The 27,310-nt window shown below is 37.5% G+C and overlaps 1 protein-coding gene and 1 long non-coding RNA gene across 45 annotated transcripts in view; one reads left to right on the top strand and one right to left on the bottom strand.

Annotated features, from left to right (window-relative positions):
• Positions 1-27,310, top strand: part of ZBTB20 (zinc finger and BTB domain containing 20) — an 873,240-nt gene that overhangs the window by 399,932 nt on the left and 445,998 nt on the right. The window lies entirely within an intron of this gene.
• The window catches only part of LOC149127008 (uncharacterized), an 88,176-nt gene that overhangs the window by 53,026 nt on the left and 7,840 nt on the right, over positions 1-27,310 (bottom strand). The gene's annotated exons all lie outside the window — the stretch shown is intronic.

Here is a 27,310-nt window from a genome sequence, read left to right as displayed (position 1 = left end):
AGGGGCCCAAGGACTTGGGCCATCTTCTACTGCTTTCCCAGGCCATAGCAGAGAGCAGCCAGGACTTGAACCAGCGCCCATATGGGATGCTGGCACTGCAGGCAGCAGGCCCCATCCACTATGCCTCAAGGCAGGCCCCAGGAATGTTTTATTATTCTGACGAGGATGATGGGCCAGTGGAATGCCAACTGACTCCTGAGTGTGATAAGTGAAGTCTGATGGTAATAACTGGACCATCAGAATTTCTGTGTATAATAAATTAAACATAGTACTGAAATAATGTAATTAAAGGGCATGCCCTGCTGCCTGGAATGTTAGGTACTCAATAATGGTAATTGTTTTATTAACAAAATTATTTAGTGTTTTAATGCTTAAAAAATTTCCTTTCCAAAGAAAGCAAAACTATTCCAACCATTCACTTTTAGAAATCTTTCTATGAGGAAAAACTTGCACACACTACAATATTTGTTGTAGCTTTATTGATACTAGCAAAAATTTCAAATTATGCTAGATTTCCATCAAAAAATGAATAGTTTAATGTATTATGGCATTATACTATATATAGCCATTACAAAGAATTAAAAAGCTCCATATAGGCCGGCGCCGCGGCTCACTGGGCTAATCCTCCGCCTTGCGGTGCCGGCACACAGGGTTCTAGTCCCGGTAAGGGCGCCGGATTCTGTCCCGGTTGCCCCTCTTCCAGGCCAGCTCTCTGCTGTGGCCAGGGAGTGCAGTGGAGGATGGCCCAAGTTCTTGGGCCCTGCACCCCATGGGAGACCAGTATAAGTACCTGGCTCCTGACTTCGGATCAGTGCGGTGAGCCAGCCGCAGCGTGCCGGGCGCGGCAGCCATTGGAGGGTGAACCAATGGCAAAAGGAAGACCTTTATCTGTGTCTCTCTTTCTCTCTTTCTCACTGTCCACTCTGCCTGTCAAAAAATAAAAAAAAAAAATTAAAAATTTTTAAAAAAGCTCCATATATGTATACTACTTTGAAAAGATTCTCATACTATGTTTTAAATTAGAATTCAAAGTTGCAGATTATTGTGATTGTTTCAACTTATATAAATGGATGCATCCATCTAAAAGAATGGGGAAGAGTCCACTCTCAACTGTTAACAGTGACAATCTTAGGGCTAATGCAAGAATATTTCAGGGAGAGAGGCAGTTCTTTTGTTTCTGGTTAAAAAAAATTTTTTTAAGGGATAGAATAGTTTGGTGATTTATTTATTTTTACTTTGTATGTGTTTAGGAAGTCTTTAGTATTTTTCTTCTTTTTTCTGGATGTATTGATATTTAATGCACCTAAAATGTATATTTTAAGATATACAGTGTGATGAATGCATATGCATGTGTATTGCGAATGAGTACTAGAGTTAAGCTCATTAACACGTCTATCACTTCACACAGTTGCCATTTGTTTATGTGTGTGTGTTTGTGTATATGTGTACATGCACTAAGGACACCTATGCTCTTATTCTCTTTCAAGTATACAATCTGTTGTTATTAACTGTGATCACCATTCTGTTAGATCCTCAGAACTTGTCCATTTTATAACTGAAAGTTGTATCCTTTGACCAGCAACTTCCCATCTCCCTGCTCACACCAACATTCTACTTTCTACTTCCATAATCTGAGTTTTTGAGAGTCTACATGTAAGTGAAATCATACAATGTTTGTCTTTCTGTATCTTGCATAGTGTCCTCCAGGTTTATCCATGTTGACAAAAATAACATGATTTCCTTTTAGTGACTGAATAATATTCCATTTCTTATAAACACACACACACACACACACACACACACACAATGCTTTCTTTACCTGGTCATCTGTTAATGGACACTTTTATTGATTCCATATCTTAGCCACTATAAATATTGCAATGAACATGGGAATGTAGATACCTCTTTGACATACAGATTTCATTATTTTGGCTACATACTTAGAAATATGATTACTAGGTAAGATAATAGTTCTATTTTTAATTACTTGAGGAACCTCCACACTCTACCTTTTTTTGAAAAATTTATTTATCTATTTCAAAGGCAGAGTTTCAGAGAGACAGAGAGAGAAAGAAAGAGAGAGAGAGAGGTCTTCCACCCCATGGTTCACTCCCCAAATGGCTGCAATAGCTGGAGCTGAGCTGATCTGAAGCCGGAGCCAGGAGCTTCTTCTGGGTCTCCAATATGCATGAAAGGACCCAAGAAATTGGGCCATCTTCTACTGCTTTTCCGGGCCATAGCATATAGCTGGATTGGAAGTGAAACAGTCAGGACTCGAACCCGTGCCCACATGGGATGCTAGCACTGCAGGTGGTGGCTTTACCCACTATGCCACAGTGCCAGCCCCCATACTCTCTTTTATAATAGGTCTACTAACTTACATTCCTGCCAACAGTGTGCATGAGTTTCCTGTTCTCCATACTCTCATCAACACTTGTTATTTCTAGTCTTTTTATTAATAGTCATCCTTGAAGACAGTGCTGTGGCTCATCGGGTTAAAGGCGCGGCATGCAGCAGCATCACATGTGGGCACTAGTTTGTATACCAGCTGCTCTACAGCGGAGGATGGCCCAAGTGTTTGGGCTCCTACACCAGGAACCTCCTGGTTGTTGAGGCCATTTGAGGAGTGAGCAGCAAATGGAATCTCTCTCTCTTTCTGTCTCTCTTCTCTCTCTCTAACTCTGCCTTTTAAAAATAAATCAATCTATTTTAAAAAATAATCCTAATATGTATGAAGTGATATCTCACTGTGATTTTCATTTGTATATCCCTGATAATTAATGATGTTAAGAACCTGTTTAATAATTTTTATTTAAAAAATTTAAAGTTTAAAATTCCTTTTCAGAATTGAAAATGTTGCCTCAGAAGAACCATTATAAACTGTGTGTTAGCACGAGTTGATTTGTTGAGTTACTCTAAACTTGGAAAATGAAGTGTAATATTTGAGGAAAACATAACAGAATTTGAAAAAGTGAGATTTTTTTAAGATAAATTATGCCTACTTATCAGTTTTGGACTACAACGGAATCTACATAATAACAATATGTTATGGATTTTTAACTCTGTCAGGAACTAGACACCATATTGCATCTCTAGGTTTCCTGAAGTCATCCAGAACTCCTTATATTTTCTATTACTTTGGCTTGTGGAAGTGTTCCATTATACCTTATATAATTGATAAAATGTGATATTTGACATCAAATATCATAGCTTGACTTTAATTCTGTTTTCATTTAGCCTAGTACATATGAATATATGAAGGTAAGTTCTTGATATTTTTGCTTGATAAAGTAAGGGAACAAAAGTCTACTTCTTTTGTATGTGTTGAAAAAAATTCTACCTAAGCTGGAAGCCTTTTGCCTTCAACACCTCCTGTGAAAACTCTCATTGAATCCAGAAGCTACTTCAGAAATTCTTAAAACTAACCGTAAGAGATTCAATAACAATAGTAATAATAACAACAGTGATAAAGCAATATAAAAGTCACAGTTTGCAAATCTAGCACCAGTTAAGTGTGAATTTAGATTATTAGTTTAAATCACCAAATACTGTTATAAATCATAGAATTCAGTTAAATAAAGATTCCATTTAGAAGGGAACACTATCTATATATTGTATTCACTCTTGCCTGGTTTCCCTTGAGGTCACAGCTGATTTGCTCCCTACTTCTTACAGAACACCCCAGAGCCTTTCCAACAGAAAGTTTATTCCTCTGTGATGACTTGCTGAGTGACCCATGGAAATGCAGTGAAACCTAAGTTGTCCTAAGAAAATAATAATATGCAAGGCAGATATAAATATTTGATGCTGCAGTTACAGCATTTTGTTAATTACTAGAGTTTATGGAGTATAGGGCTTCTAGGTTTTACTTTTTCTCTGAATATACTAAAGGCATTGAAAAATCAAAATTATTTTGCCTTTAAAGTAAAAGAATACCATAAACTTTTGATGTTGGAAGAGTTCTCAGAAATCACTTCACTCAGTGACTTTGTTTGCTAGATCACAGTTTGGTAAACAGAAGTCTTTTGGCCAAATTCACCCTCCTCTTACATTTTGTATGGTCTGGGAGCCAATAATAGTTTTATAGGTGACCATTTGCATTGTATTTCATGACAAGAACTCACATTAAGCAAAATATTATCCTCTAAAATATTATTATATTAATTAGTAGATTTGTATAGCTAATAAATACTTATTAATGTATTCAAGTTTTATCAATAAAAATTTATATAATCTGTTTTATCTCTTGTTATATAGGTATTTACATAGTATAACATCTCTGATTTTGTCTCTTAATTTCTGATGCCTAGCATATTTATAATCTGACTCTTTAGAGAAAATGTTTACCAACAGCTGTTCTACATAAATGATCTGAAGTCCTGAAAAGCTAAGTAATATTCCTGAGTAATTGGTGATATTCTTTTCATCTCTTTGAGTCAAAATATTCTAACGCATCTTGCATGGGTTCTGGAGTGTGTGGGTTGAACCTTAATTCCACTTGTTGTTAACCTGTTGTCTTTAAGCAAGTGATGTGATTTCTCTTCGCCTCAGTTTCCTTATCTATAATATAATATTGTTCTGAGCATTACATTAGATAATTTATATAAAATAATTACATCAGGGCTTTGCCCATGATTATGCTGCAGTTTTGTTAGCCATTGTTGTAATTAATGTCAGTGTGTTTAATTCATAGAATAGCCTAAAGTGGACGGATTATGGTCTACATCTGATGCATTTTCTTGTAATAAAGGTTAGGTTATCTCATTTTAGACCTGAAGAAAAATTGGCATTGATTTACATTCTCTTTTTCATAGCATGGCTTGTTTTTCCTTCCTTTTAATAGCTCTACAAGTAAATACAAAGAAATTCTGTGTTTCTAAAATACATAACATGATTCATTGTAGTGATAGAAAACCTTAAATACAGAGAACTGAAATGACAGCCACACAGCAAACACACCTGCCCTGAATTCAGTTGCTGAGAGTGCATTCCCTTTGTCCTCTCATCCTGTCCTGAGGACATTTGCACCACATTTCATGATCGGACAGTAAGACAGCAGCTGTTTTTTTTTTTTTTTTTTTTTCAGAAATTATGTTTAGTTCCATTTTACATTATGGTGAGTTATTGTATTTCTATTCATTCTTTTCTATGCTATTCACATAAAACATTATTTGCCCAGTTTATTGATACCCTTCATCTACTGCTCAGACCACAAAGCCATGAAGCTCAACTAAATGAAATCCAGTGAGATCAATGCCCTATGTCTTGGATCATTTAGTATTTTACCCCATTAGTCCTCCAGCCTATGGCAGCTCTAGTTAACTACACTTTTTTTCATGTAAAGAAAGAAAAATACAACCATTTTATTCTCCATAAAATTTGAAATGAAGAACGGCAAAGCTTTCTTCTTTAATAAATCCAAAATTTTGATTTCTAAAGAAGATCCACTATGTAGTTGACAATTTCTAGAAAACTGTTTGTTAAAGGCTATGGGTTATATTATATGTTTAAAGAAGAATCATAACAAAAAGACCAAGTCTAACCTTGACTTATTAAAATGATAAGAATTGGTGTTACTGATAATTGCTTCCTCTGTGACTCCTATGTTGTGTTTGCTCAATTTACTGGTCCAAACAAGATTTTTCTCTTCTCAGTACTGTAGATTTAATCTCACAAAAGCGAACGTATTTTTTTCTGTTTCATACATCATCACCATCATCTTCCTGAGGTTGCTGTCATTTATAATAAAAGCTGTATCTTAACAGAAAAAGAAACACTAGGATAGGAAAAATGCTGCCATGTTTGGTCTTACAGAAATTAAGAACATAAATTTATTTGCACTTTATGCATCCATAATTAAATAAGCAGTTCAAAGGCAAGATTTTTAATAGCAAACAGAATAAGACCCATATGTGAAAATCTACTCTGTATATAAACCTGACTGTAGCAGGAGAGATTCCAGGTCAACAAAAGCCACTAGTGCTTCACATATATTTTTGTTTTTAAGTATAACTAGATACAATTATATATATCCATAACATTTAGTACTTCACCTAACATAATATTATCACATTGTAACTATTAATTTAACTGTCTGAATCTACTTCTTGGGTAGAGAACGTATTCTGTCTTGATCACCATGGTATCCAATGCACTCAGCACAGTTCAGAATCTGATACTCAGTAGGTCCTTACTTTAGGTTGAGAGAATTAATGGATGAATAAATATTTATGAATGAATGAATTTGTAAGGGTCATTATTATTTTATTTACTGGACTGATTGCCATTACAAGAATATATCCATCAACTAATAGCTTTTCAAATATATCAGGAATTGCAAATGCGTTTGGTGTTTATGTCACCCACTCACAGATATTTTCACTTATCTCTGCATGTCAACCAATTTCCAAATTAAGAGTATAATTTATTGTCACAGATTTAGATTAAGTATTTGCATCAAGATCCTACTCAAATATTACCCCGTGCTAAAATTACCTTTATGTCCCCAGTGATATGTAACTTCTTATTGTCTGATCTCTCACAACATATTACCTAGGACTCTGTGTTGAATTTACTTTCAAATTCTTTTTTTTTAATAAGTTTTGTATTTATTTGAAAGCAGAGTTACAGAGAGACAAGGAGAGACAGAGAGAGATTATCCATCTGCTGGTTTACTCCCCAAATGGCCACAACAACTGGAGCTGGGCCAGGCTGAAGCCAGGAGCTTTATCAGGGTCTCCCACTTGGGTGCAGGAGCCCAAGCACATGAGCCATCTTCCATTTCTTTTCCTGGAACATTTGCAGGAAACTGGATTAAAAGTGGAGAAGCTGAGACTTGAACTGGCACCCACATGGGATGCTAGCACCACAGGCAGCAATTTAACCTGCTGTGCCACAGCCTGGGCCCGTTTTCAGATTCTTGCTATGGTTTAAGTCTGATTATATTGGAGGCTCACATTGCACTTGTTTTCTCTGCTGTGTGAAGTGCTACAGCATAGATTCTCAAGTATCTGTGCATTAAAAATAAAGATATTGTTGTTAAAGAAATGATGTATGCATGTTAAAATTTCAAAAATATTGTACGCTCACCCGCAGCATATATCTCAAGCTCAGAGGGTCATTGCTAGTACCATAATTCCCCATCAATTCTGCCTCAATAATTCCTGCTGCTGGCTGAGGCATGTGTGAGAATATAGTTTGGCATCCCTTTGGGAACTGCTAACTGCTCTCATCCATTGTAATAGTTAATATTAAACACCTAGTTAAGGCAATCATTCCATGACTATTTTACTGAGCAACTGTTCAACAAAAAAGAAGTGACAATTTTTGTTCTTAGGTAAGAGGAAAACTACCAGCAGGTAAAATGTGCATAAGATACTATGGGACCAGTGAGTGGAACATTCACTTGCTGAAGATCCAGCACCTCCGCTTTCTCGAAATGTTCTCTCATGTTCCCCACAGCCAAAGGTGCGTGCGCCCTCTAAGCCTCTCCTGCTCCCTTGTTTGCTCCTTTGCCTTTTAACAGTTACTTCCCTGTTGCTTTAAGCAAGAACTAGGTGTAGCATTTTCATTTATTCTTTTTAGAAGTATGATAATCACAGTCTTGAACATTTCTAAGCAAACCTGTGGGGAGCAACTCGGACTAGACTAAGTTACTGGAATTAAGACTTATTCTATGCATCTGCTCTCCCACAATATGGCGCTGGGAGAGGAGAAAACAGCTTCTACACAGCTGCCTCCAGTTCAGCCAATAAACTGTAGGACTTGCTCCTGATTGGAGGAGAGCAGCGTACTCGGCGTGTGGGCAGCCGAGTTGGGATTGGCAGAGGAGGACTATAAAAGGAGGAGAGAGACGGCATGCACCAGGAACACCTAAGGGGAACATCTAAGGGGAACACCTGTGCAGCCCCCGAGAGAGCCGGCCGGCGGTGTGCCGCTCCCCTGCGGAAGTGGGGAAAGTGGCCAGGGGGAACCGCCCTTCCACGGAGGTGGAAGGGACAGTAGCCAACCCGGGAAGAACCAGCAGCAAACCCGGGGAGGGCCGAGCAGACGAAAGAACAGCGCAGGGTCCTGTGTCGTTCCTCCACGAAGAGGGGGAGCGACAAAACCAAACTGAGGCTTTTCCTCATACTATTTCATCACTCATACTGAGATGGAATATTGGATGGTTAAGTTAGGCAAGAAATTGAAAGACATAAATTATTTAAAGAAGTCTCATTAATGAGAAAACTTTTTAACAGCCTTGTACATATTGATAATAATAGCTATTTACTGAGTAATTACTTTGTGCCCATTTCTGTTCTAAGAGATTTATTTGTAAGGTTTTATCATTCTGTCCTCACAAAATCTATTTTAAATAATCATTATTTTAACCCTAATTTTATTCGTGACTAAACTAAGGCAATGAAAGAAAAAAATTTTGTCCAAGATCATGTCTGTGGCGATGTCAAGGTTTAGTTCCAAGTAGTCTAGCTCCAGAGCCTACACTTTTTTTCCTAAAGATTTACTTCTTTATTTGAGAGCCAGAGTCACAGACCGAGGAGGAGTCAGGTAGAAAGGTCTTCCATCTGCTGGTTCACACCCCAAATAGCTGCAACCGCCAGAGCTGAGCCAATCTGTAGCCAGGGGATAGGAGCTTCTTCCGGGTCTCCCACGTGGGTGCAGGGGCCCAAGCACTTGGGTCACCTTCCACTATTTTCTCAGGCCATAGCAGAGAGCTGGATTGGAAGTGCAGCTGGTGGGACACAAAATAGTGCCCATATGGGACACCTGTGTCACCGGTGGAGACTTAGCCGACTGTGCTACATCGCTGGCCCCATCTGCATTATTTTTAAAGAATTTTATTTATTTATTTGAGATGTAGAGTTACAGATAGTGAGAGGGAGAGATAGAGAGGAAAGTCTTCCATTGGTTGGTTCACTCCCTAAATGACCAAAATAGCAGTAGCTGGGTAGCAGAGAGCTGGATTGGAAAAGGAACAGCCAGGACTAGAACCTGTGTCCTTATGGGATGCGGGTGCAGCAGGTGGAGGATTAATTTGCTGTGCCACAGCACTGCCCTCTCCAACATTGTCTGCATTTTCTTTTTTAAAGAGTCACATGCTCCTTAGTAGCAAGGCTCCAAATTAAAATGTATCTATGAGACAAAGTATTCATGAATTCTCTGTATTTTTTCTGGGTAATCTATTATAAGATAGATTATATCAGTGATCATTGTGCTGCCCTTTAATTTGTGTAAGCTGGGGGAGTGAAAGGTAATATGCAGTGTGATGAACTGACAGCTGTCACTGTGCTGGAAATGCAGAACATGTTTATTTTTGATTAATCATGTGATTCTCTGGAGGTAAACCTTTCTAAACTATTTACATGGTTAGAAGATAAGTAATTCCTTTAATAACTGGGTACCACTAACTTTATAATGTTTAAGCTGGTTTCCAGTAATGACATGGATGCATGTTAGAGCATGCTTCTCTGTGGTGCTCTACTCCAATGAAAAAAGCCTTTCTGCTTTCTACCACCATCACCAACCTCCTACTCTTCATTCATTTTTTTCTTCTTTTCTATTAATACAACAGCCATTTTATCCCAATGAAATCCTAAAGTAGGCTTTATTATAACACTCACATATTGTGCCCTCATCTGTAAAATGAAAGATTGGATTAACCAATCTTAAGGGCCCCTGTGAGAAGACTCTGTGATCTATCTGTTTGATGGATCCCATTTTATTAAAAAAAATCATAGAGTAATCAGTAACCAGGATACATCAGAAAATCATTGATGTAGGACATTTTTATCTAGAATTTGAAGTTGGGTTTTATTCATTATAGATTTTTTTTAATTCACTAAACTACTTCAAAGAAAAAAATTAGTTTATATTTTTCATATAGGTGATATATCTGTGTAGAGGGGGTATATAAGTCTATCCATGTTGAAGATCTAAGTGCATAATCAAGCAGTGTTAATTGGAAATTTTATACTATGTAATAGATAACCTGAAATTTTGATTAATTTAAGTTTCATCATGATGTCTATGAAACTAGAGGCAAATCCTTGTTCATTTATAAGTCATCCAAGTACATCTTGTATCTTCCCAAATGTCCTTGACTCTTGATTTTTAAAGGCCCATTTCTCTCTTTCTCTCAACCATTTCTCCTTCACAACAAACTATATAGAACTAAATTCGGCCTCCTGTATTTGTTATGGCTTGGTATTGATGCATTTAGGATCATAATCTATGCTAAAGGAGTTAAGGTACTATTGTATTAGGTCTTTTTAAATTTCCTTATGTTTTATCTCTTCATTACTAATGTTTTATTACAAAGTTTGTAAACCCATATGTACCAATTCCCACTACTCCTGGCCTCGCATTCTCTTGTGTCTTGAATTCTGTCAACAAGTTATTTCTGAAGCACTTACCAGGTTTGGTAAGAGCTAAGGACAGAGAGTTATAGGAAAATGTCTCTTACTCTCTAGGAACTCAGAAATAGATAATATGCAAATAAACACAACTGTTTAACAATTGCCTCTTGTATTGTTGCGTGGGTTAATAAATGAGTAGATATTGACTATATGGCACCATGAAAGCCTGCATACATTTTCATAATAAGTGTATGCATTCGATGTCCTTCTAAAGTTACTGTGTACATAGTTTTAAAATGAAATTAAAACAAATACAATGTTGGCCAGCACCGCGGCTCACTAGGCTAATCCTCCGCCTGTGGCGCTGTACCCTGGGTTCTAGTCCCGGTTGGGGTGCCGGATTCTGTCCCGGTTGCTCCTCTTCCAGGCCAGCTCTCTGCTGTGGCCCGGGAGGGCAGTGGAGGATGGCCCAGGTCCTTGGGCCCTGCACCCACATGGGAGACCAGGAGGAAGCCCCTGGCTCCTGGCTTCGGATCAGCACAGCGCGCCAGCCATAGTGACCATTTGGGGGGTGAACCAACAGAAAAAGGAAGACCTGTCTCTCTCTCTCTCTCTCTCTCTCTCTCTCTCTGCCTAACTCTGCCTGTCTAAAATAAAATAAAATAAAACAAATACAATATTAAGACAGGCACAGAGTGAAGGGGAGTGGGACTCAACGTGACTCTGAAGTCCAGGCACTTGAAGTGCTTCAAGTCAGCCTGGTTGTGGTAAGAAATGTGAAACGTAGCACCATGAGACTCTTGTCTGTGCTTCTCCAAGTGAAGGTGCACGAAGATAACCATCAGCATTTCTTTGGCCTCCTAATACTTTGGATGCCTTGGACTGTCTTTGGGTGCAACAGTTGTATTAATCATCAACCACTTCTTTATTTTCTAAAATCTGTCAAATGAACTCTGTGTTAATAATACGAAAGTAAAACAAACACACAAAAATCATAAGGCTTTTACATGTTCTGTCATTGGACTGTTTTCTCCAGAAGGGAAGCTCTATCTCTAGCTGCTTTTCAAAGCTACTAGATGATACATTGATAGCTTTTATGTTTGATTTTTTTTTATTTCTCATTTGCTGATTGATCTAGAATGTCTTCAGCTCTCCACAATTTTATTTCTTCGTCTGTGTTGGTGTTCTAGGTTTATTTGCCTCATGCTCATTATGAAAAGCAATGGTTTGGTTGTTGAAAAACTCAATAGCTGAAAAAGGATCATAGGAATTCAGGTGTCCTCTTCGTGCTTATATAGTGAAATAACTACTATAGATTTTTAATGATAATCCAGAGAAAATAATAAACTGGTGGTGTGGTCACATTAAGAGCCATTTTTCTATTGGACTTTTCCAGATTGAAGTTATTGTTTTACTACATCTATTTAAGAATTCTTGGTTGAAGTTCCAAATTATATTTGGTTTAAGCTTTAAAGATAGAATGTGCTTTGAACAGGAAAGGAAAGTTACCACAAGTGCAGATAAAGAATTTTCACTTTTATAATACAGAGTATGTGTGCCAAATATAGTAAGGATACACACGCCAAACCAGTTGTCACTAAAGTTAATGATATTGACAATTGATTCAGGGGAAAAATGGTTGGTAATACATTATATATAAATATTTAGTTGTAAGGAAAAATATGGTAGCTTTCCCCTACCTCATAAAGTATGAAAGCTAGCATTCAAATGGAAACATTTACAGTCACCATCTGTATAATTTTTTTAAAATGCCCTCCTGTGCTCTCTTTGCCCTGTTTATTCTAGTTCTGAACTTGTTGTAGATCACAAGAAGTATCTCCACAACGACTTTTCTCTTCAAGTCTTGACACTCTCCCTTCAACCTGAGATTTTGATGATGTCAAGAATATTCTGAATAATTAGGTCTTGGAACAGTTACCTTCTATATCAGTTTCCCATGGCAGCTGTGACAAACGTCCACAAACTTGGTGACTGAAAAACCTTAGAGATGTACTCTCACAGTTCTGGAAGCCCGAAGTCACAAACCAGCCTCACAAGACCAAAGTCAAGGACTGCATTCCTTCTGGGGGTCTTAGGGGAGAATATTTTCCATGTCTTTTCTTGCTAGCTTCTCACCACAAGCCATCATTTCTTGGCTTGTGGGCCCCTTCTCTCTAATTTCAGCTTCCGTGGTCACATTAACTTGGCTTCTTTGCCTATGTGAAACCATTCTCTAATAAGAATACATGTGATTGCATTTAAGGTTCATCTACATTATCCAGGGTAAACTCCCCATGTCAAAGTCCTCAATTTAGTTATATCTACAGGTATTTGTTTATTTACTTATTATTTATTTATATGATATGTAAAATAACATCCATATATCACAGGGGTTAGGATGTGAATATCTCTGGGGAAGACACTGGCCAGCCAACCGCACCATCTTTACCTGTGTATCTCCTCTCCATCCCTCACCTTTTTGTCCCTTCTCATTTACACTAGAACTGTCAGCCAGACCAAGAAAAAACAAAGAGATGCCCAAAGGCTTAACTTCCTGTCCATACTTGTACTCTAGTTGCCATAGCTAGACAGACCCAGGTGTTAAGAGTTAACAGGGTTGGATAAGGCTAACTTCATGAGCAATGGTCTGTAGATTTGTACGTTTTAAGTATTTTCTTTTGCCTGGTTCACATAATTTCCACATGAATCCCAAAGATGCCTCCTGAAGAGACCCAGTTCTCCCTTCCTCAGCGTTAGCTTGCCCCCATCATTGTGCCTAAGGCAAGGAGAACCCAGCGGCTCAATCAAATGTCAACCTCCTGTCACACTCCATTCAGGAAGACTGTACGCATGGCAGTGGGTCTTGAGTATTTATTCTTAGGCTACATAATGAAGAGGGACATTGCAGAAAGGTGGCTATGGGGAAAACATCTGGAAGAAATAAATTTCCTAGGATCAAAAGGCTCCGTGTGCAACCCAGAGGGTCCTCAGGGCACTCCTCAGAGCAAACAAACAATTCTCTTGATGAGTCACTGTGGATTTTTTTTTTCCAAATGCCCACATGTGTTGCAAGATCTCAAGGAAAAGGGGTGGAGTAAAGCGAGAATGAAAATTAAAGAAGGCAATAAAAATCATTTTAGAAATTTAACCAGATGAATAAAAGAAATCTCAACTTGATCACAATCTTTTATATTACCCACCATCCTCAACATTGCACCCCTTATGTTGCCACAGAGTAAATTCAAATATAACACATTATTTTTAAAAACACAGGAACTAAGTGGGGCGAAAAAAGATGCTGTGGCAAAACACAAGAGAGAAACAAACTTGTTTTTTACTGTAACACGTGAAAACTGGCAGAGGAAAGTAAAGCCCAGCACTGTGTCCCAAACCCTAGCCAGTGGCATTTTACTGAGAAAAAAAAAGTTACTTATGAATCAGTACAGCCATGCTTTGTTCTGCATGAGTGTTTTAATAGAGCGAGTGTAATATAAGGATCAGGTGGGCTCGTGGGAATGGAACAAAAGGTTTTGTAAAATTAAAGCAAAATAATTATAGCTCTAGGTGGAAAGCGAGCATACTCCAGCAGTTGATAGCAAGGACCTGCTTAGAATGGAAAAGGGAGGGGGCAGGCTGGAAGTTTTTTTCTTTCTTTTTTTTTTTTATTCACTAACAAAGGCTTTTAATAGGTAACAGTTGTAAAGCATCTTTGAAAGTAATTAATGCACCCACACAAAAATTTATTAAAATGAAAATTTAAGGAATTGTCTAAAATGAATTAATTAACAAAAAAAAGAACATCATGCCTTTCTTATTTTTTTAAAGAAGGAGAGAAGGTTAAGCAAAGCAGATTTTTGTGAGATTGCATTTTAAAATGTTCCTGGTTTATTTGGTATCTGAATAGCCCTTAAAAAGAGAGTTGGCGGGATTTATTATCCACCCCCTTTAGAACTACTAAATGGGGACAGACATAAAACACGGATTAATTTACTGTGCATGAACCTAAAAACCCCTCGAAATTATGTTATCTTCTTTCAAAATGACCAAAGTTTGTAATAAGTTTGCAGAGACCTGTATGAAGCAGAGAGTGGTATTCCAAAGAAGGGGAGGGTGAGTGTTTTTTCTCACGTGGCCTTCTCCATGCTGCCCGGCCCTGCACCGGGTCAAGGGAGATCCCTCCCTTGTTGTAGCCTCACAGAAGACAAAGGAAAGCAGCCAAGTATGGTGCTAGTAATTTGTACCTAAATGTGTTTTCTGTCTATACAGAAAAAAAAATTAACTGCATTTATCCTGTTTCTGGAAGAGTGTTTAATCATTGTATTTGTTTTTCCTTCTTTTTCTTTGCTATTATCTCACACTGTGATATAATTATAAAGTAGAATATGTGCAACCTGCTGAGAATTTATCCTTTACTGTGAGAATGATTTCTAGTTGATTACAAAAGTATCCTTTTTCAGCATGTTGTTGTTGCTTATACCTCAAAAAGTTTCAGGCTCTGAACTTGAGTAAATCTTCAAAGGTCAATTCCCTAAACCTTCCATTTTGAAGATCACTGGAAATATCTGTTTTTCTTTCCAATATTCTTTTGTTCAGCTAAAACCAAAAACTGGATTGTTAAAAATGTGAAGAAGAAAATTCATTTTGGAAGGTTTATTGGAAAAATAGCTCTAGTAATGTCATATCAAAATAAGTTATTTGTAATTTTGAATGTCTGATTGTAACACAACTTGTATAGTAGAAAAAGTATACCCTAGTATACATGTGATCTGTGAACTTTAGATACATTTGCTTGGATTATTTTTTGGTCTTTTTTTCCATTATTTCATGAATGGCTATTATCATTGTGTTTTTATGATCCTTTCTATATTTGTTTTTCTTTTTCCAGACAGTGCATTTAGTTGATCATTTGTATAGTATTCTTGTCTGTGAGGGAAAGGCCTATTTGTGAAGCTATTTGGTAAGGTCACTCTCCATGTTACTAGACATATACTCCTTATGACCTTGGTCCTGCAATCCTGTGTTATTTCACTTTCTCTGAGGACATGCCTAAAGAAAAAATGAAAGTTAGAAAAAATATATTTGTACTAAGAACTGTGTTTTTTCATAATAAGTGGTTCTTATTCCAACTCTTTACTATATGGTTTTAAGTTATTGCATCTATTGGTCTCAGAATGACGGGAGCATATTAGATGTTAAATTAATTTCTTATTGCTTCTGTAACAAATTCCCACAAATTTAGCAACATACAGCAACACAGATTTATTATTTCATTGTTCTGCAGATCAGAGATTTGAGTTATTTCTACCAATTTCTCTGCTTCAGGTTTCATAAGGCAGAAATCAAGATGTCAGTTGGTTGAGTTCTGTGCTGGAGACTCAGGAAAGAATCTGCTTGCAGGCTGTTCCAGCTTCTTGTGGCTGTGGGACTAAGACCTCTGTTTCCTTCCTGATTATCATCTGGGGTCATCCATAACCCCTTGCAAGTGTGCCTTTGCAACTCACAGCCAGAAACAGTGCCTAAATGATCACACTTGGAATCTCTCTGACTGTCTTCTATCACAACTCTTCTCCAAATTCCAGCAAAAAATATTCTCTGCTTTTAAGTTAGGCCCACCCATACTCTGCGTATTTCAGGGTCTATAATCTTAATCCACATAACATGACATTTGACCATATATCAGAGGTCCCAGGTATTAGGGAGTATACATTTTGGGGGTGTAATTCTTTGACCTAACATATATATATATATATATATATATATATATATATTCATTCTGTTAGAATTCCACTACTGTTAGAATATATATATTCTAACAGAATGAATCACCTCCATTATGTATTTCTAAAGTAATCCAGCTGTTCTTTCTTGGGTATGGAAGTAGAAGTGAAGGTTCCAATGAATAATTATATAAACAATTAGAAGATTTTTGTCCTAAACACTATTAATAGGTTTTTTTCCTTACATATCCCATGAATTTGATAAAGAATGATTTGTTTCTTCTAAGACTTGTTCAATAGAATAACTACAACACAGAAAAAAAATCAAGTTGGCCTTTGGGCCTGAGTTAAACTGGAGGTTTTCTGGTTTATGATAGACATTTTCTTCATCAATATCTGTTTATTCTCTACAAAGCTTGCTAGAACCACCATGGTAACCCAGCTGAGAGCAAAGAAACCAGAAACAGGATTACTAAAATATTAGCAGAGGCAATTCACATGGAAGGCTGACCAGGAAACAGAAAAATATCAAGTCTCCCACCCACTTGTCTGTAAGGGTGTGGTCTGTTAAGTGAGAACATTATGCCACAATGTCTTGTGAAATTGATCAGGTAGATGGGAACATTTCTTTTCTTTTTTTTTTAAAGATTTATTTATTTATTTATTTAGAAGTCGGAGTTACAGAGATGGGGAAGAGAGAGAGAGAGAGAGAGAGAGAGCACACGATCTTCCATCTGCTGGTTCACACTCCTGATGGTTGCATCAGGCAGGGATGAGTCTCACTAAAGCCAGGATCCAGGAGCTTCATCTAGGTCTCCCACTTGGATGTCAGGGGCCCAAACCTTTGGGCCATCTTCTGCCACTTTCCCCAGGCCGTTAGCATGGAGCTGGATCAGAAGTGGAGCCTCAGGGACATGAACTGGTGCCCATATGGGATGCAGATATCATAGGCAGTGGCTTTAGCTGTTAGGCCACAATGCTGGCCTTGATGGCAATGTTTCTTTTTTTTAGAAGGCTTTTATTTAATAAGTATAAATTTCATAGGTACAGCTTTTAGAATATAGCGGTTCTTCCCTCCCATACCTGCCCTCCCACCCTCAAACTGTCCCACCTCCTACTCCCTCTCCCATTCCATTCTTCATTAAGATTGATTTTTAGTTATCTTTATATACAGAAGATCAACTCTATACTAAGTAAAGATTTCAACAGTTTCCACCCACACTGACACACAAAGTGTAAAGTACTGTTTGAAGACAAGTTTTACCCTTAATTCTCATAGTACAACTCATTAAGGACAGAGATCCTACGTGTGGAGCAAGTGCACAGAGATTCCTGTTGTTGATTTAAAAATTGACACTCTGACTTATGTCAGTGATAACCTGCGGCTCTTGTCATGAGCTTCCAAGGCTATGGAAGCCTTTTGAATCCACAAACTCCAACATTATTTAGACAGGGCCATAATCAAAGTGGAAGTTTTCTCCTCCCTTCAGAGAAAAGTAAGTCCTTTTTTGATGGCCCCATCTTTCTACTGGGATCTCACTCACAGAGATCCTTCGTGTAGATCATTTTTTTGCTACAGTATCTTGGCTTCCTTTGCCTGAAATGCTATCAATGGCATTTCAGCCAGATCCAAATACCTTAAGGGATGATTCTGAGGTCAGAGTACTCTTTAGGGCATTTGTCATTCTATGAGTCTGCTGTGTGGCTTGCTTCCCATGTTGGATCATTCTCTCCTTTTTAATTCTGTCTGTTGCTATTAGCAGACACTTGGTTTTATTTATGTGATCCCCTTGACACTTAATCCTATCTATATGATCACTTACACACTTAATATGATCACTTTAACATGGAAGATGGCATTAGTACCTTGATGGCAATGTTTCAATTCAGGGATCAGCAAGATGAGTTAAGGATGCAGACATCAGGATTCCAAGTTGATTAAGGAACTCAATTTATAGTAGAAATTAAAGAGGAAAAGGGGCTAGAAGTTAATTTTTCAACATGGTTTAAGGAAGAGCTAAAAAGACCAAAATTAAACAAAAACTCAAGGAAAATAAAGAAGAGAAACAGGATAAAGTTCATCTACATTCACAGAGATGCCTCAAGTTTGATTCTGATAGCTTGGATGTCAGTTGCTTTGGGTGCTAAGAAAGACATACAAGTAAATCATTAGATTGTCATTTCCTTTACACCCTTTCCTTAAGGAAGAAAAGAACTTATTCAGGTAATCTGTCATCTTACATATTTGAAAATAAGACTGTATATCTGAGAAATACGATTAGTAAGGAAAATTTTCCAGCAATCCCACTCATGGGAATTTACCCAGACAAAATGAAGTCAGCATCTGTGGTAAGTAATAGAGCACCTAAAATGCAATGTATTGGAGTGAAATTGACATTTTGAGATTTGATGATTGTTTACAGCCCTTGGCTCTGTTGTTGAGGAACAGTGTTTTTTCTTCATACTATTTGTTCAACTCTTTGCTTAGAGTAGGGTTAATCTTAAGAGTATGAAGTAAACTGAAAATAGATCTTTGTAAAAATTAAGAGTGAGAATAGAGAAAGGAAGGAGAAAAGAGGGTGGATGCCATGGGTGGGATGGAGGGTAGGGTGGGATGTATCACTATGTTCCTATATCTGTATATATATATATATGAAATATGTATAACTTAAAATGTTTTTCAAAATGCTATTTTACCATCTGAAAATAGGAAAGATAGGGCAAACTGTAAAGACTTTACCACTAGCTACAACTTTTCCTCTAACTGAAAAAGATACCTAAAAATATACTCATATATATATATATATATATATTTTTTTTTTGACAGGCAGAGTGGACAGTGAGAGAGAGAGACAGAGAGAAAGGTCTTCCTTTGCCGTTGGTTCACCCTCCAATGGCAGCCGCAGCCGGCGCACAGCGCTGATCCAAAGGCAGGAGCCAGGTGCTTCTCCTGGTCTCCCATGCGGGTGCAGGGCCCAAGCACTTGGGCCATCCTCCACTGCACTCCCAGGCCACAGCAGAGAGCTGGCCTGGAAGAGGGGCAACCAGGAAAGAATCCGGCGCCTTGACCGGGATAGAACCCGGTGTGCCAGCGTCACAGGAGGAGGATTAGCCTATTGAGCTGCGGTGCTGGCCTCATATATTTTTTAAAAAGTCATTTTGTAGCTCTAATTTAATAAATCTGATTTAAGGTAGATATATGTGTTGAAGGTAGATATATGTGTTTTTATAGTTTCTCAAAATATGTTCTTCTATGCTAATCATATTTTATATTGATTTGATAAAACTGCAAGATTAATAAAAATATATATTACACATCATTTGTGTCCTCACATGTATGCAGTCTAGTTAAAACATTGAAAATAGTTTGTATTCTTATTTTTGCTTTCTTATAAGCTTTATGAAATTTCATGTTAAATCTTATGTATCTCATGAATTCCAATCACTATATTAAGTAGTTTTGGTTTTCAGTGTTATTGTGTGTGTTAGTGCTAATGTTCAAAATCTAGAGCAGTATTAGATATCAGTACACTATTAAAGGCAATTAACAGGAAGGAATGTAGAATGAATGATTTAAAGCATACAGAATTGCTATAAAATTATATATCTTACTATGTACTTTTCTCTAATTTTCTTAATTAATTTATTAGTCTAAGTTCCAGAAGCAAGAGTCATTGCTTAAAAGTTGACTTGGAGACAACGCACTTTTTTATGTTTGTGTGTTTGTTGCTTTATTGGTTTTATATCCCATTTCCATTTCTCCAAGTCCTTATTCCCACTCAGCAGTTGAGATACCGTCCAGATTTTAGTGCCAGTGGTTCATTACATTAAGCTAACAGATGAGTGGAAAATGCAGAGGTGAATTTTAGAGTTTATATGAGCCCTTGCAAATGTTTGCTAACACACACATATATAATTTCTGTATATGTACATATGTATCTGTCTAGTTTATATGTATCTGTAAATATACTGTGTTTATTCCTTCTTGGAGAGAAAGTTTTTAACTTTCTTATATTCTCAAAGGGACACATGAGCTTGAAAACATTTTTACTTGTTGTGTTAGATATATTGCGACCTACTTAAGCATCAGTTGAAGGGAAAGCCTTTGCTTGCCAACTCCCCACCCCATTCTCTAACCCCCTGAGTTGTGCCACAAGCTTTGGGTTGGGATAGTTAGCAGGGAAGGAAGATTAATGGCCAGTCAGTAGAAAATGGATGAGGGAACGCTTCTTAATGACTCTCTTTCCTTCTTTCTTGCTCACTTTGTTCACCCCCCCTTCCCTTTCCCTTACTTCCTTTCCCCTCCTACTAGTTCCTCTTTCTCCCGATCCCTCCTTTTCTCCTTCCTCTCCTATTTCCTTTTCTTTTCAATTACTTCTCCTCAGGGGAGAAGTTTTAAGCAATCATTTTAAGTAAAAACCTCTCAGTTTCAATGCTGTGTCACATCCCTTTCCTCAGCTCTTGTCATTTCCCTTCCCACTGATGCTGACTTTATTCATTTAACCACCATCTCATTTTTCAGAATATCCTACCCTATTTTCGAAAAGTACTAGTGTCCTACATAAATAATTTCTTGGGAAGAAATCACTTAGAAACCCACGGAAACAAAAGATTATATCTAAGTGAAAAGTATCTCTTGGGGCCAATGCTGTAGTACAGTGGATTAAAGCCCTGGCCTGTAGCACTGGTATCCCATATGGGTTCTAGTTCGAGTGCCAGCTGCTTCACTTCTGATCCTGCTCCTTGCAAATGTGCCTGGGAAAGCTGCTGAAGATTGCCCAAATCTTGGGTTCCTGCACCCACGTGAGGGATCTGAAAGAAGCTCCTGGCTTCGAATTGGCTCAGCTTGGGTCATTGCAGCCCTTTGGGGAGTGAACCAGGGGATGGAAGACCTCTCTCTCTTTCTCTCTCTCTCTGTCTGTGCCTCTCTCTGTAACTCTGTCTTTCAAATAAATAATTTTTAATTAAAAATTTACCTTCTTTTTCAACATTTTGGCTCTTTACCTGAGCATCATCATATAATCCAAAATTGCCAATGAGTAAAATAAAACAAGTAAATTTGGTTATACATTTTTGACATAAAATATGTGCAAATAAGCTATAATTCTATTTAGTGCTATAAGTAAGTTATTTTAGGGACATGGGCAGAGCCATCTTCAACTGTGAAGAAATTTTTAAAAGTACTTAGATTACCATTTTGACTATTTTGAGCAAGAACATCCTCTTCCCATAAAAAGGGAATAGCTCTCTGAACTTTTTCATTTCATTCAAGATTATCTTCATGCCATCACTAGTTTTCTGGAGAGGGAGTGAGTTGGGAAAGGAAAAAAAGGTGGTTGTGTTATAATGGATTTCTGTTGACAGTTGAGGCTGTTGCTAAGTAGAGCTTTCTTCTAGAATTTTAATTTTCCAGTTGGATTGATGTGGCTGACAAAAAGTCAAGTTGATTTTTCTTTCCCCAGACTAAATTGATAATAGGCTGAATCAAATGTTACGAACAATTAGAAGGGGTAGCATTTTAAAGCTGTTTAACACAACAAACAAACTTTACAGGGCTATTTTATCCCTTTTGAAAACTTCTCCAGAGAAAACATTGTATAAAGTTATAGCTTCCTGTTCTGTGAAGTATTTCTTCCTTGACCTACCTGCCATAACTGCTGAGCTGACATACACTCAAAAAGTTTTCATTCCACTATTGAAAATTTTAAAGAAAAATCAAGGTACAGCCTTTCTTTTTCACACAAAAACATTCACAGCACCAGTTTTAAAGATGGCTTAATTCTTGCACTAGATTTTTTTTTTAACTTTCTTCTGGTTCAAATATGGAATGCTACTGTCGTCTTTCTTATCTGTCTGGAGGACTTGCCACTACTTTATGTGCCCATTTCAGATTGATCTCACCGTCAATGCCAATTAGCCTTCCCAAATTCCCTCTCCTGCTATTCCCACCCCTGCCTTCTTTTATCCTCACTTTACCTCCATCCTCTTACTTTCCCCCAGTATTCCTCATATTTAGAATTGTCTTTAGCTTCTTGTTTTGATGGATGCCTTTTAATTATGACTTAGACTCAAATCCCATTCCTTAGTAGTCCTCTTCTAAGTAGGCAACCTCTTCTCTACCAGTAATATCTCTTGGTAATCATTTTTTTCCTTCATCAGGCTATGCATTTGAAACAAACAAATAGAAAGGAGTTCTCATTTGTCTTCTTTTCTAGTCAAAATGCTTCTTAGGGTTTGGAGTCTCTTTGATGTATTTGGTAGAGTTCATATCACTTTGTCTTTATAGCAAAGAAGGCAATGTTTTAATGAATTAGGAGAAATTGAGAAAAAAGCTCTCTGTCAATGAATCATCTAGATTCAATGAAAGCATTGAATGCTTTATTTAAATTAAAGCATATTAATGAACACTTTTTCTGTATTGAATCATGTATTTCCAACCTGCTTTTTTCTTTTTTTGAAAAATTACTTATCTATTTATTTATGTTATTTGAAAGGTAGAGAGAGAGAAATGAACAGAGACAGATAGAGAGTTCTAGGACTGGGGCCAGGCTAAAGAGGACAGCTAGAAACTCAATCTGAGTCTCCCTGGGGACAGAGACCCAAGTATTTGAGCCATCACTTGGTCTTCCAGGGTGTGTAATAATTAACAAGAGTCTGGAATTGAGAATAGAACTGGAACTCAAACCTAGACACTGTGATTTGAATTGTGAGTGTCCCAACCACCATCTTAACCACAATGCCAAATGCCCACCCCTCAACCTTCTTAACTTAGTGTTTTGAGTTAGTCTTTGTATAATTCTTAACTCATCATTTTTGGGTTTGTTTCTTAACTTACAAAGTACCACAGAGTGGGTGCTGTAAACACCAGACATTCATTAAATCATTGTTCTGAAGACTAAAAGCCTAAGGTCAATACATGTGAGAAGGGTGGAGGGCTGTGAGAGGGAACCTGTATTGTGCCTCTTGCTTAGTTTCTGGTCACTTACTTTGCTCTGGCATTGCATGGCCTGTAGTAGCACCTCCCTGGTCTCTGCCTTTGTCTAGACAAAGTGCTTTCCCTGTGTATGCGTATGTCTGTGTCCAAATTTCTCCTTTTTATGAGGATACCAGCTGTATAGGATTAGGGGTAACATACTGAAGTATGGGGGGGCATTAGAATTTTAATATATGAATTTAGGAGGATACAGTTCAACCCACTGCAATCATGAATACTGCTTCTTGGTGAAGAGCTCTTCCACACTGACTCCTTTTTTTAAGATTTATTTTTTTGAAAGTCAGAGTTACATAGAGGAGAGTCAGAGAGAGAGAAAGAGATCTTCCAACTTCTGGTTCACTTCTGAACTGGCCAGAATGTCCAGAGCTACACCAATCCGAAGCCAGGAGCCAGGAGCTTCCTCTGGGTCTCCCACACGGATCCAGGGGCCCAGGGACTTGGACCATCTTATACTGCTTTCCCAGGCCATAGCAGAGAGCTGAATCGGAAGTGGAGCAGCCGGAATTCGAACCAGTGCCCATATGGGATGCTGGCGCTTCAGGCCAGGGCTTTAACCTGCTGCACCACAGCATCAGCCTCTACCACACTGATATCTGCAGGACTCAGTCACAGGTGTACTTGCAAGTTTTACAGAGTTGTCATCACCACTTTGGGTCCTTCATCCCTCCCATACCTCCTCATGTTCCTCTTCATTCTGATTTACAGAGTGGTGCTTTCTTAACACCCTCATAGTGCTTTCTTCTACAAGTATCCCACTTTCCCATCTAACACGAATGTTAGATTCGTAATGTTACTGTGTAGTAAGGTAGAATAAATTGGTTCCAAGTTAAAGTGTCACTGGTATTAATGAGGCATTTGAACAATAGCACGTACTTCATTGCATTTCTTTCCATTTCCCAAGAATTCTGCTTTCTCCCTTTTGCCGTCTTAACCATGATAAATTGAGGAGAGCCTGTGAACCAATATGAAAATGCTGAATATTTCAGTACTGCTATGCTGTAGTCTCCTAACAGATAGGAAAACTTTTAAAAAATCTAATAAAATATTAGAAATTGATTATCTTGCCCACTTGCTATCGAAGACTACCCATTAGGAAAAATCAGTCTTCCTTGGAGTTCTGTAAGTTGTGAATTCAGAGTAGACAGAAATTTGACTTGTGTGTAATTTATACAATGTCTATCAGATACAGATCACTCAATAAATACACAGCTAGCACAGGATTGAGTTGAAGTCAAATGTTATAGTGTGTAAGGTTACGTGAACATTCAGATCTTAGTGAATCATCCTCCTGAGCAAGACGAGAGGCCTGGACCTACGAGCAGGCCCCTGTGGTTCTCAGGGCTCCATGCTGATGAGCCACCCACTGTGGCTCTGATTTTGGCAGCCATAGCCACAGTCGGCACTTTGATCCTTGGAGTGGCTCCTGACACAGTGAGTGCCTCTGTTTGTTTTGTCTCTCCCTTTGGTCATTACTCCCACCTGGCTGTCTAGAACAAAAAAAAAAAAAAAAAAAGAAGGATGGAGGAGGTTATAATGGGGGCACTTCAGGAATATGGCTCTGCCAAATACGAAAAGCTGCTTAAACAGTTCTGGTTCTAAGAGTACATGTGTAACATTTCTGCCAACTCATTAATTAATGCATTTATTTTTTATATAATTCAACAGTCTGCTGAAAATCACTTTCCTGATTTTGCTTTCTCATTACTGGGGTCTTGATATACCATAAAATGCAACCAGCCACATAAATGAAAGGCAGTTCTGTTCCCTGTCTCAATAGTCTTCCTTCATAGTATCTGAATATGCATGGAAATATTTACTTCATCCTATGCTTTGATATTTTAAAATCAATTCCTCTAATCTATTTGAAAATCACCTTCAGTGGCTTGATTATATTGTGTTTTTTATTTATTTATTTTTGATTGACAAATAATAATTGTGTGTATTGATAGGGTACAGTGTGATGTTTTTGATCTATGTATATATTGCAGAAAGATTCAATCAAGTTAATTAACATATCCATCACCTCACTTGCATGTATGAAATTTTATTGAAATGTTTCAATAGATTTAGCAATAGTTTCTATTCATTATAATATACTATTTGATGCAAAATGTAAAGATGGCTATTCCTCTTTTATGGCTGAACAAGTGGAGATATTCAGTGCTAAATATGTTATTTCATGTGACACAGGATATTAATGTCACTGTACCAATTTTTTGTTTCATTCTGATACTCTGGGACTTAGGATTGCAGCATATGTTCTATGGGATGATCAAAATACTTGATCCACATTATCTTGATATTGTCATTTAAGTATCACAGATAAAACAAAAACTGAGACATAGGAGGATATTAAATGACTGGTAGCAAATCACACAGCAAGGTCACAGGGAAGCTGATACAATCTTGGACTTCTTCACTTTGTGAACTGACCATGACTAGTTTTCTGACAGGAACCATTTTTCTCCTTTAGAGAATCCTGATTTTCACATTTGTGAAGATTGAAGACTTTCACTGAGAAAGCAATGCCTCAAGGAACAAGGAAGTCTGTGATAATTTTAGGTTTCTAACCGTCAACTAAATATACAGCCAAATATATTTATTACTGCAATTTTAGAAAGAATTTAGAAAATTCTTGTTTAAACAGAAATCTAAATTTGAAATTGAGACTAAATAACCTTTTTCTTCCTTCATTATTTAGCCATAACTTAATGAAACAGTTTTATATGTTAGGTATTCATATATATGTGAAAATACATAAGTTTGGAAAGTTTAAGGTTTGTGAACTTTACATAAGAAAGTTATATAAGTGGCATCTACTTTGAGATGTCACTTTAATAACTCTTGTGTGTTATTTTCTTCAATCATAAGACAAAAACTTCCCTGTGTTATTCTTGAGACTTAAGACAGCTGATAGGGAAGCAGGACCCCAAATAGGGTAAATTTTGGTAATGTGTTGCTTACCCAAGTGTCCCAAAAAAACAGTACATGCAATGGTCTTCCATGCTTTTGTTTGCTATCAGTTAGGATTCCCAGTTGAGAAATAAGAAGATTCTAGAAAACTCTGACTGCCCGGGAGAGCACCCTCAGTGTTTGGCTGAGATAGTCCTTATGCTTATTAGCTCATCTGCCAGTTTCCTCGCAAGAACCTGATCTCTGATTGAGGGCCATGGAATCGGGACCTGTATGGATAGTCCAGGCAGTCCTTATCCCTAAGGAAACTCCAAAGGAGAGACTTTGCATACACATACAAATCAATGAGTAGAGCCATCTTGAAGCTCTTCCAGTGACCCCTCCATGTTGAAATAGTCTCATGTCACCATTTACTTTGAGCACCACAAGTACATGTTGTGGCCCATAACTGTTTGCTCTATAGTTTGGGTAAAGAAAGAATGTGGAGAAGGCACCATGGTATCTAAAGTTGAAGAAATGCTGGTGGTTAGCAGAAAAGTTAGCAGCATGGGGTTATCTGAGAAAAGCCTGATTGTACCACATGTTGGCTTTCTCAGTGAGTACCAGATAAGGTCTTCCATCTCCATGAAGTAAAACTTAATATTGTATTAATCACTTGGAAGAATAAGAATTTTTTCTATTACTAACTGGTAAATTTATGTGTCATCTATCTCTATTTCGTCTGTCAGCTCTGTTTTCTTACACACAACCATTTCAGTTATATGAATTATTAACATTCTCAAAGGAAAACTACAAGACTAGCAAGACTAATTTGATTTAGCTAAGATTTATTTACATTCATTGTTTAAGGCAGGCTTAGATAGTATATATGTCATTTGGTCCAGAAATAGTACATTTTACTTGTATGTGATAAGCTTTAACTGTAAATACAATACATGCATATATTGGTTGCCCATTCTGGGCTAGGTACTATGTTGTGCACCTCAAATGTATTATCTCTGTTAGTTTTCTCAACAATCTTATAGATAAGAAAATGGAGTCTCATAGAACCTAATTCATTTGACTCAAGGCATACAGCTAATCAATGGCCAATGTAGGATTCAAATCTAAGTGTTTCTGATTCAAAGTCCTTCTCCCATCTTTTTAAACAACTATTTGATTCTACTCTTAAAGATGTAGAAAATTCTGAGATGTCTTCTAAGAGTCTAGGGGGAAGGGGGCTGATCATCATATGATTCTATGGCGTTAATTTTTCTCACCTAAAAACATCTAGCCCTGTTCAAGCCAATTGTCAGTTTGTTTCCAGTGCAATGTATTAGTCTGTTGCA

The sequence above is a fragment of the Oryctolagus cuniculus genome, chromosome 4 (genome assembly GCF_051225735.1).
Source record: "Oryctolagus cuniculus isolate XC-2025 breed Fujian yellow rabbit chromosome 4, ASM5122573v1, whole genome shotgun sequence".
Classification (NCBI taxonomy): Eukaryota; Metazoa; Chordata; class Mammalia; order Lagomorpha; family Leporidae; genus Oryctolagus; species Oryctolagus cuniculus.
Note: the sequence above shows the minus strand (reverse complement) of the source record. Positions and strands in the feature narration are given on the sequence as shown.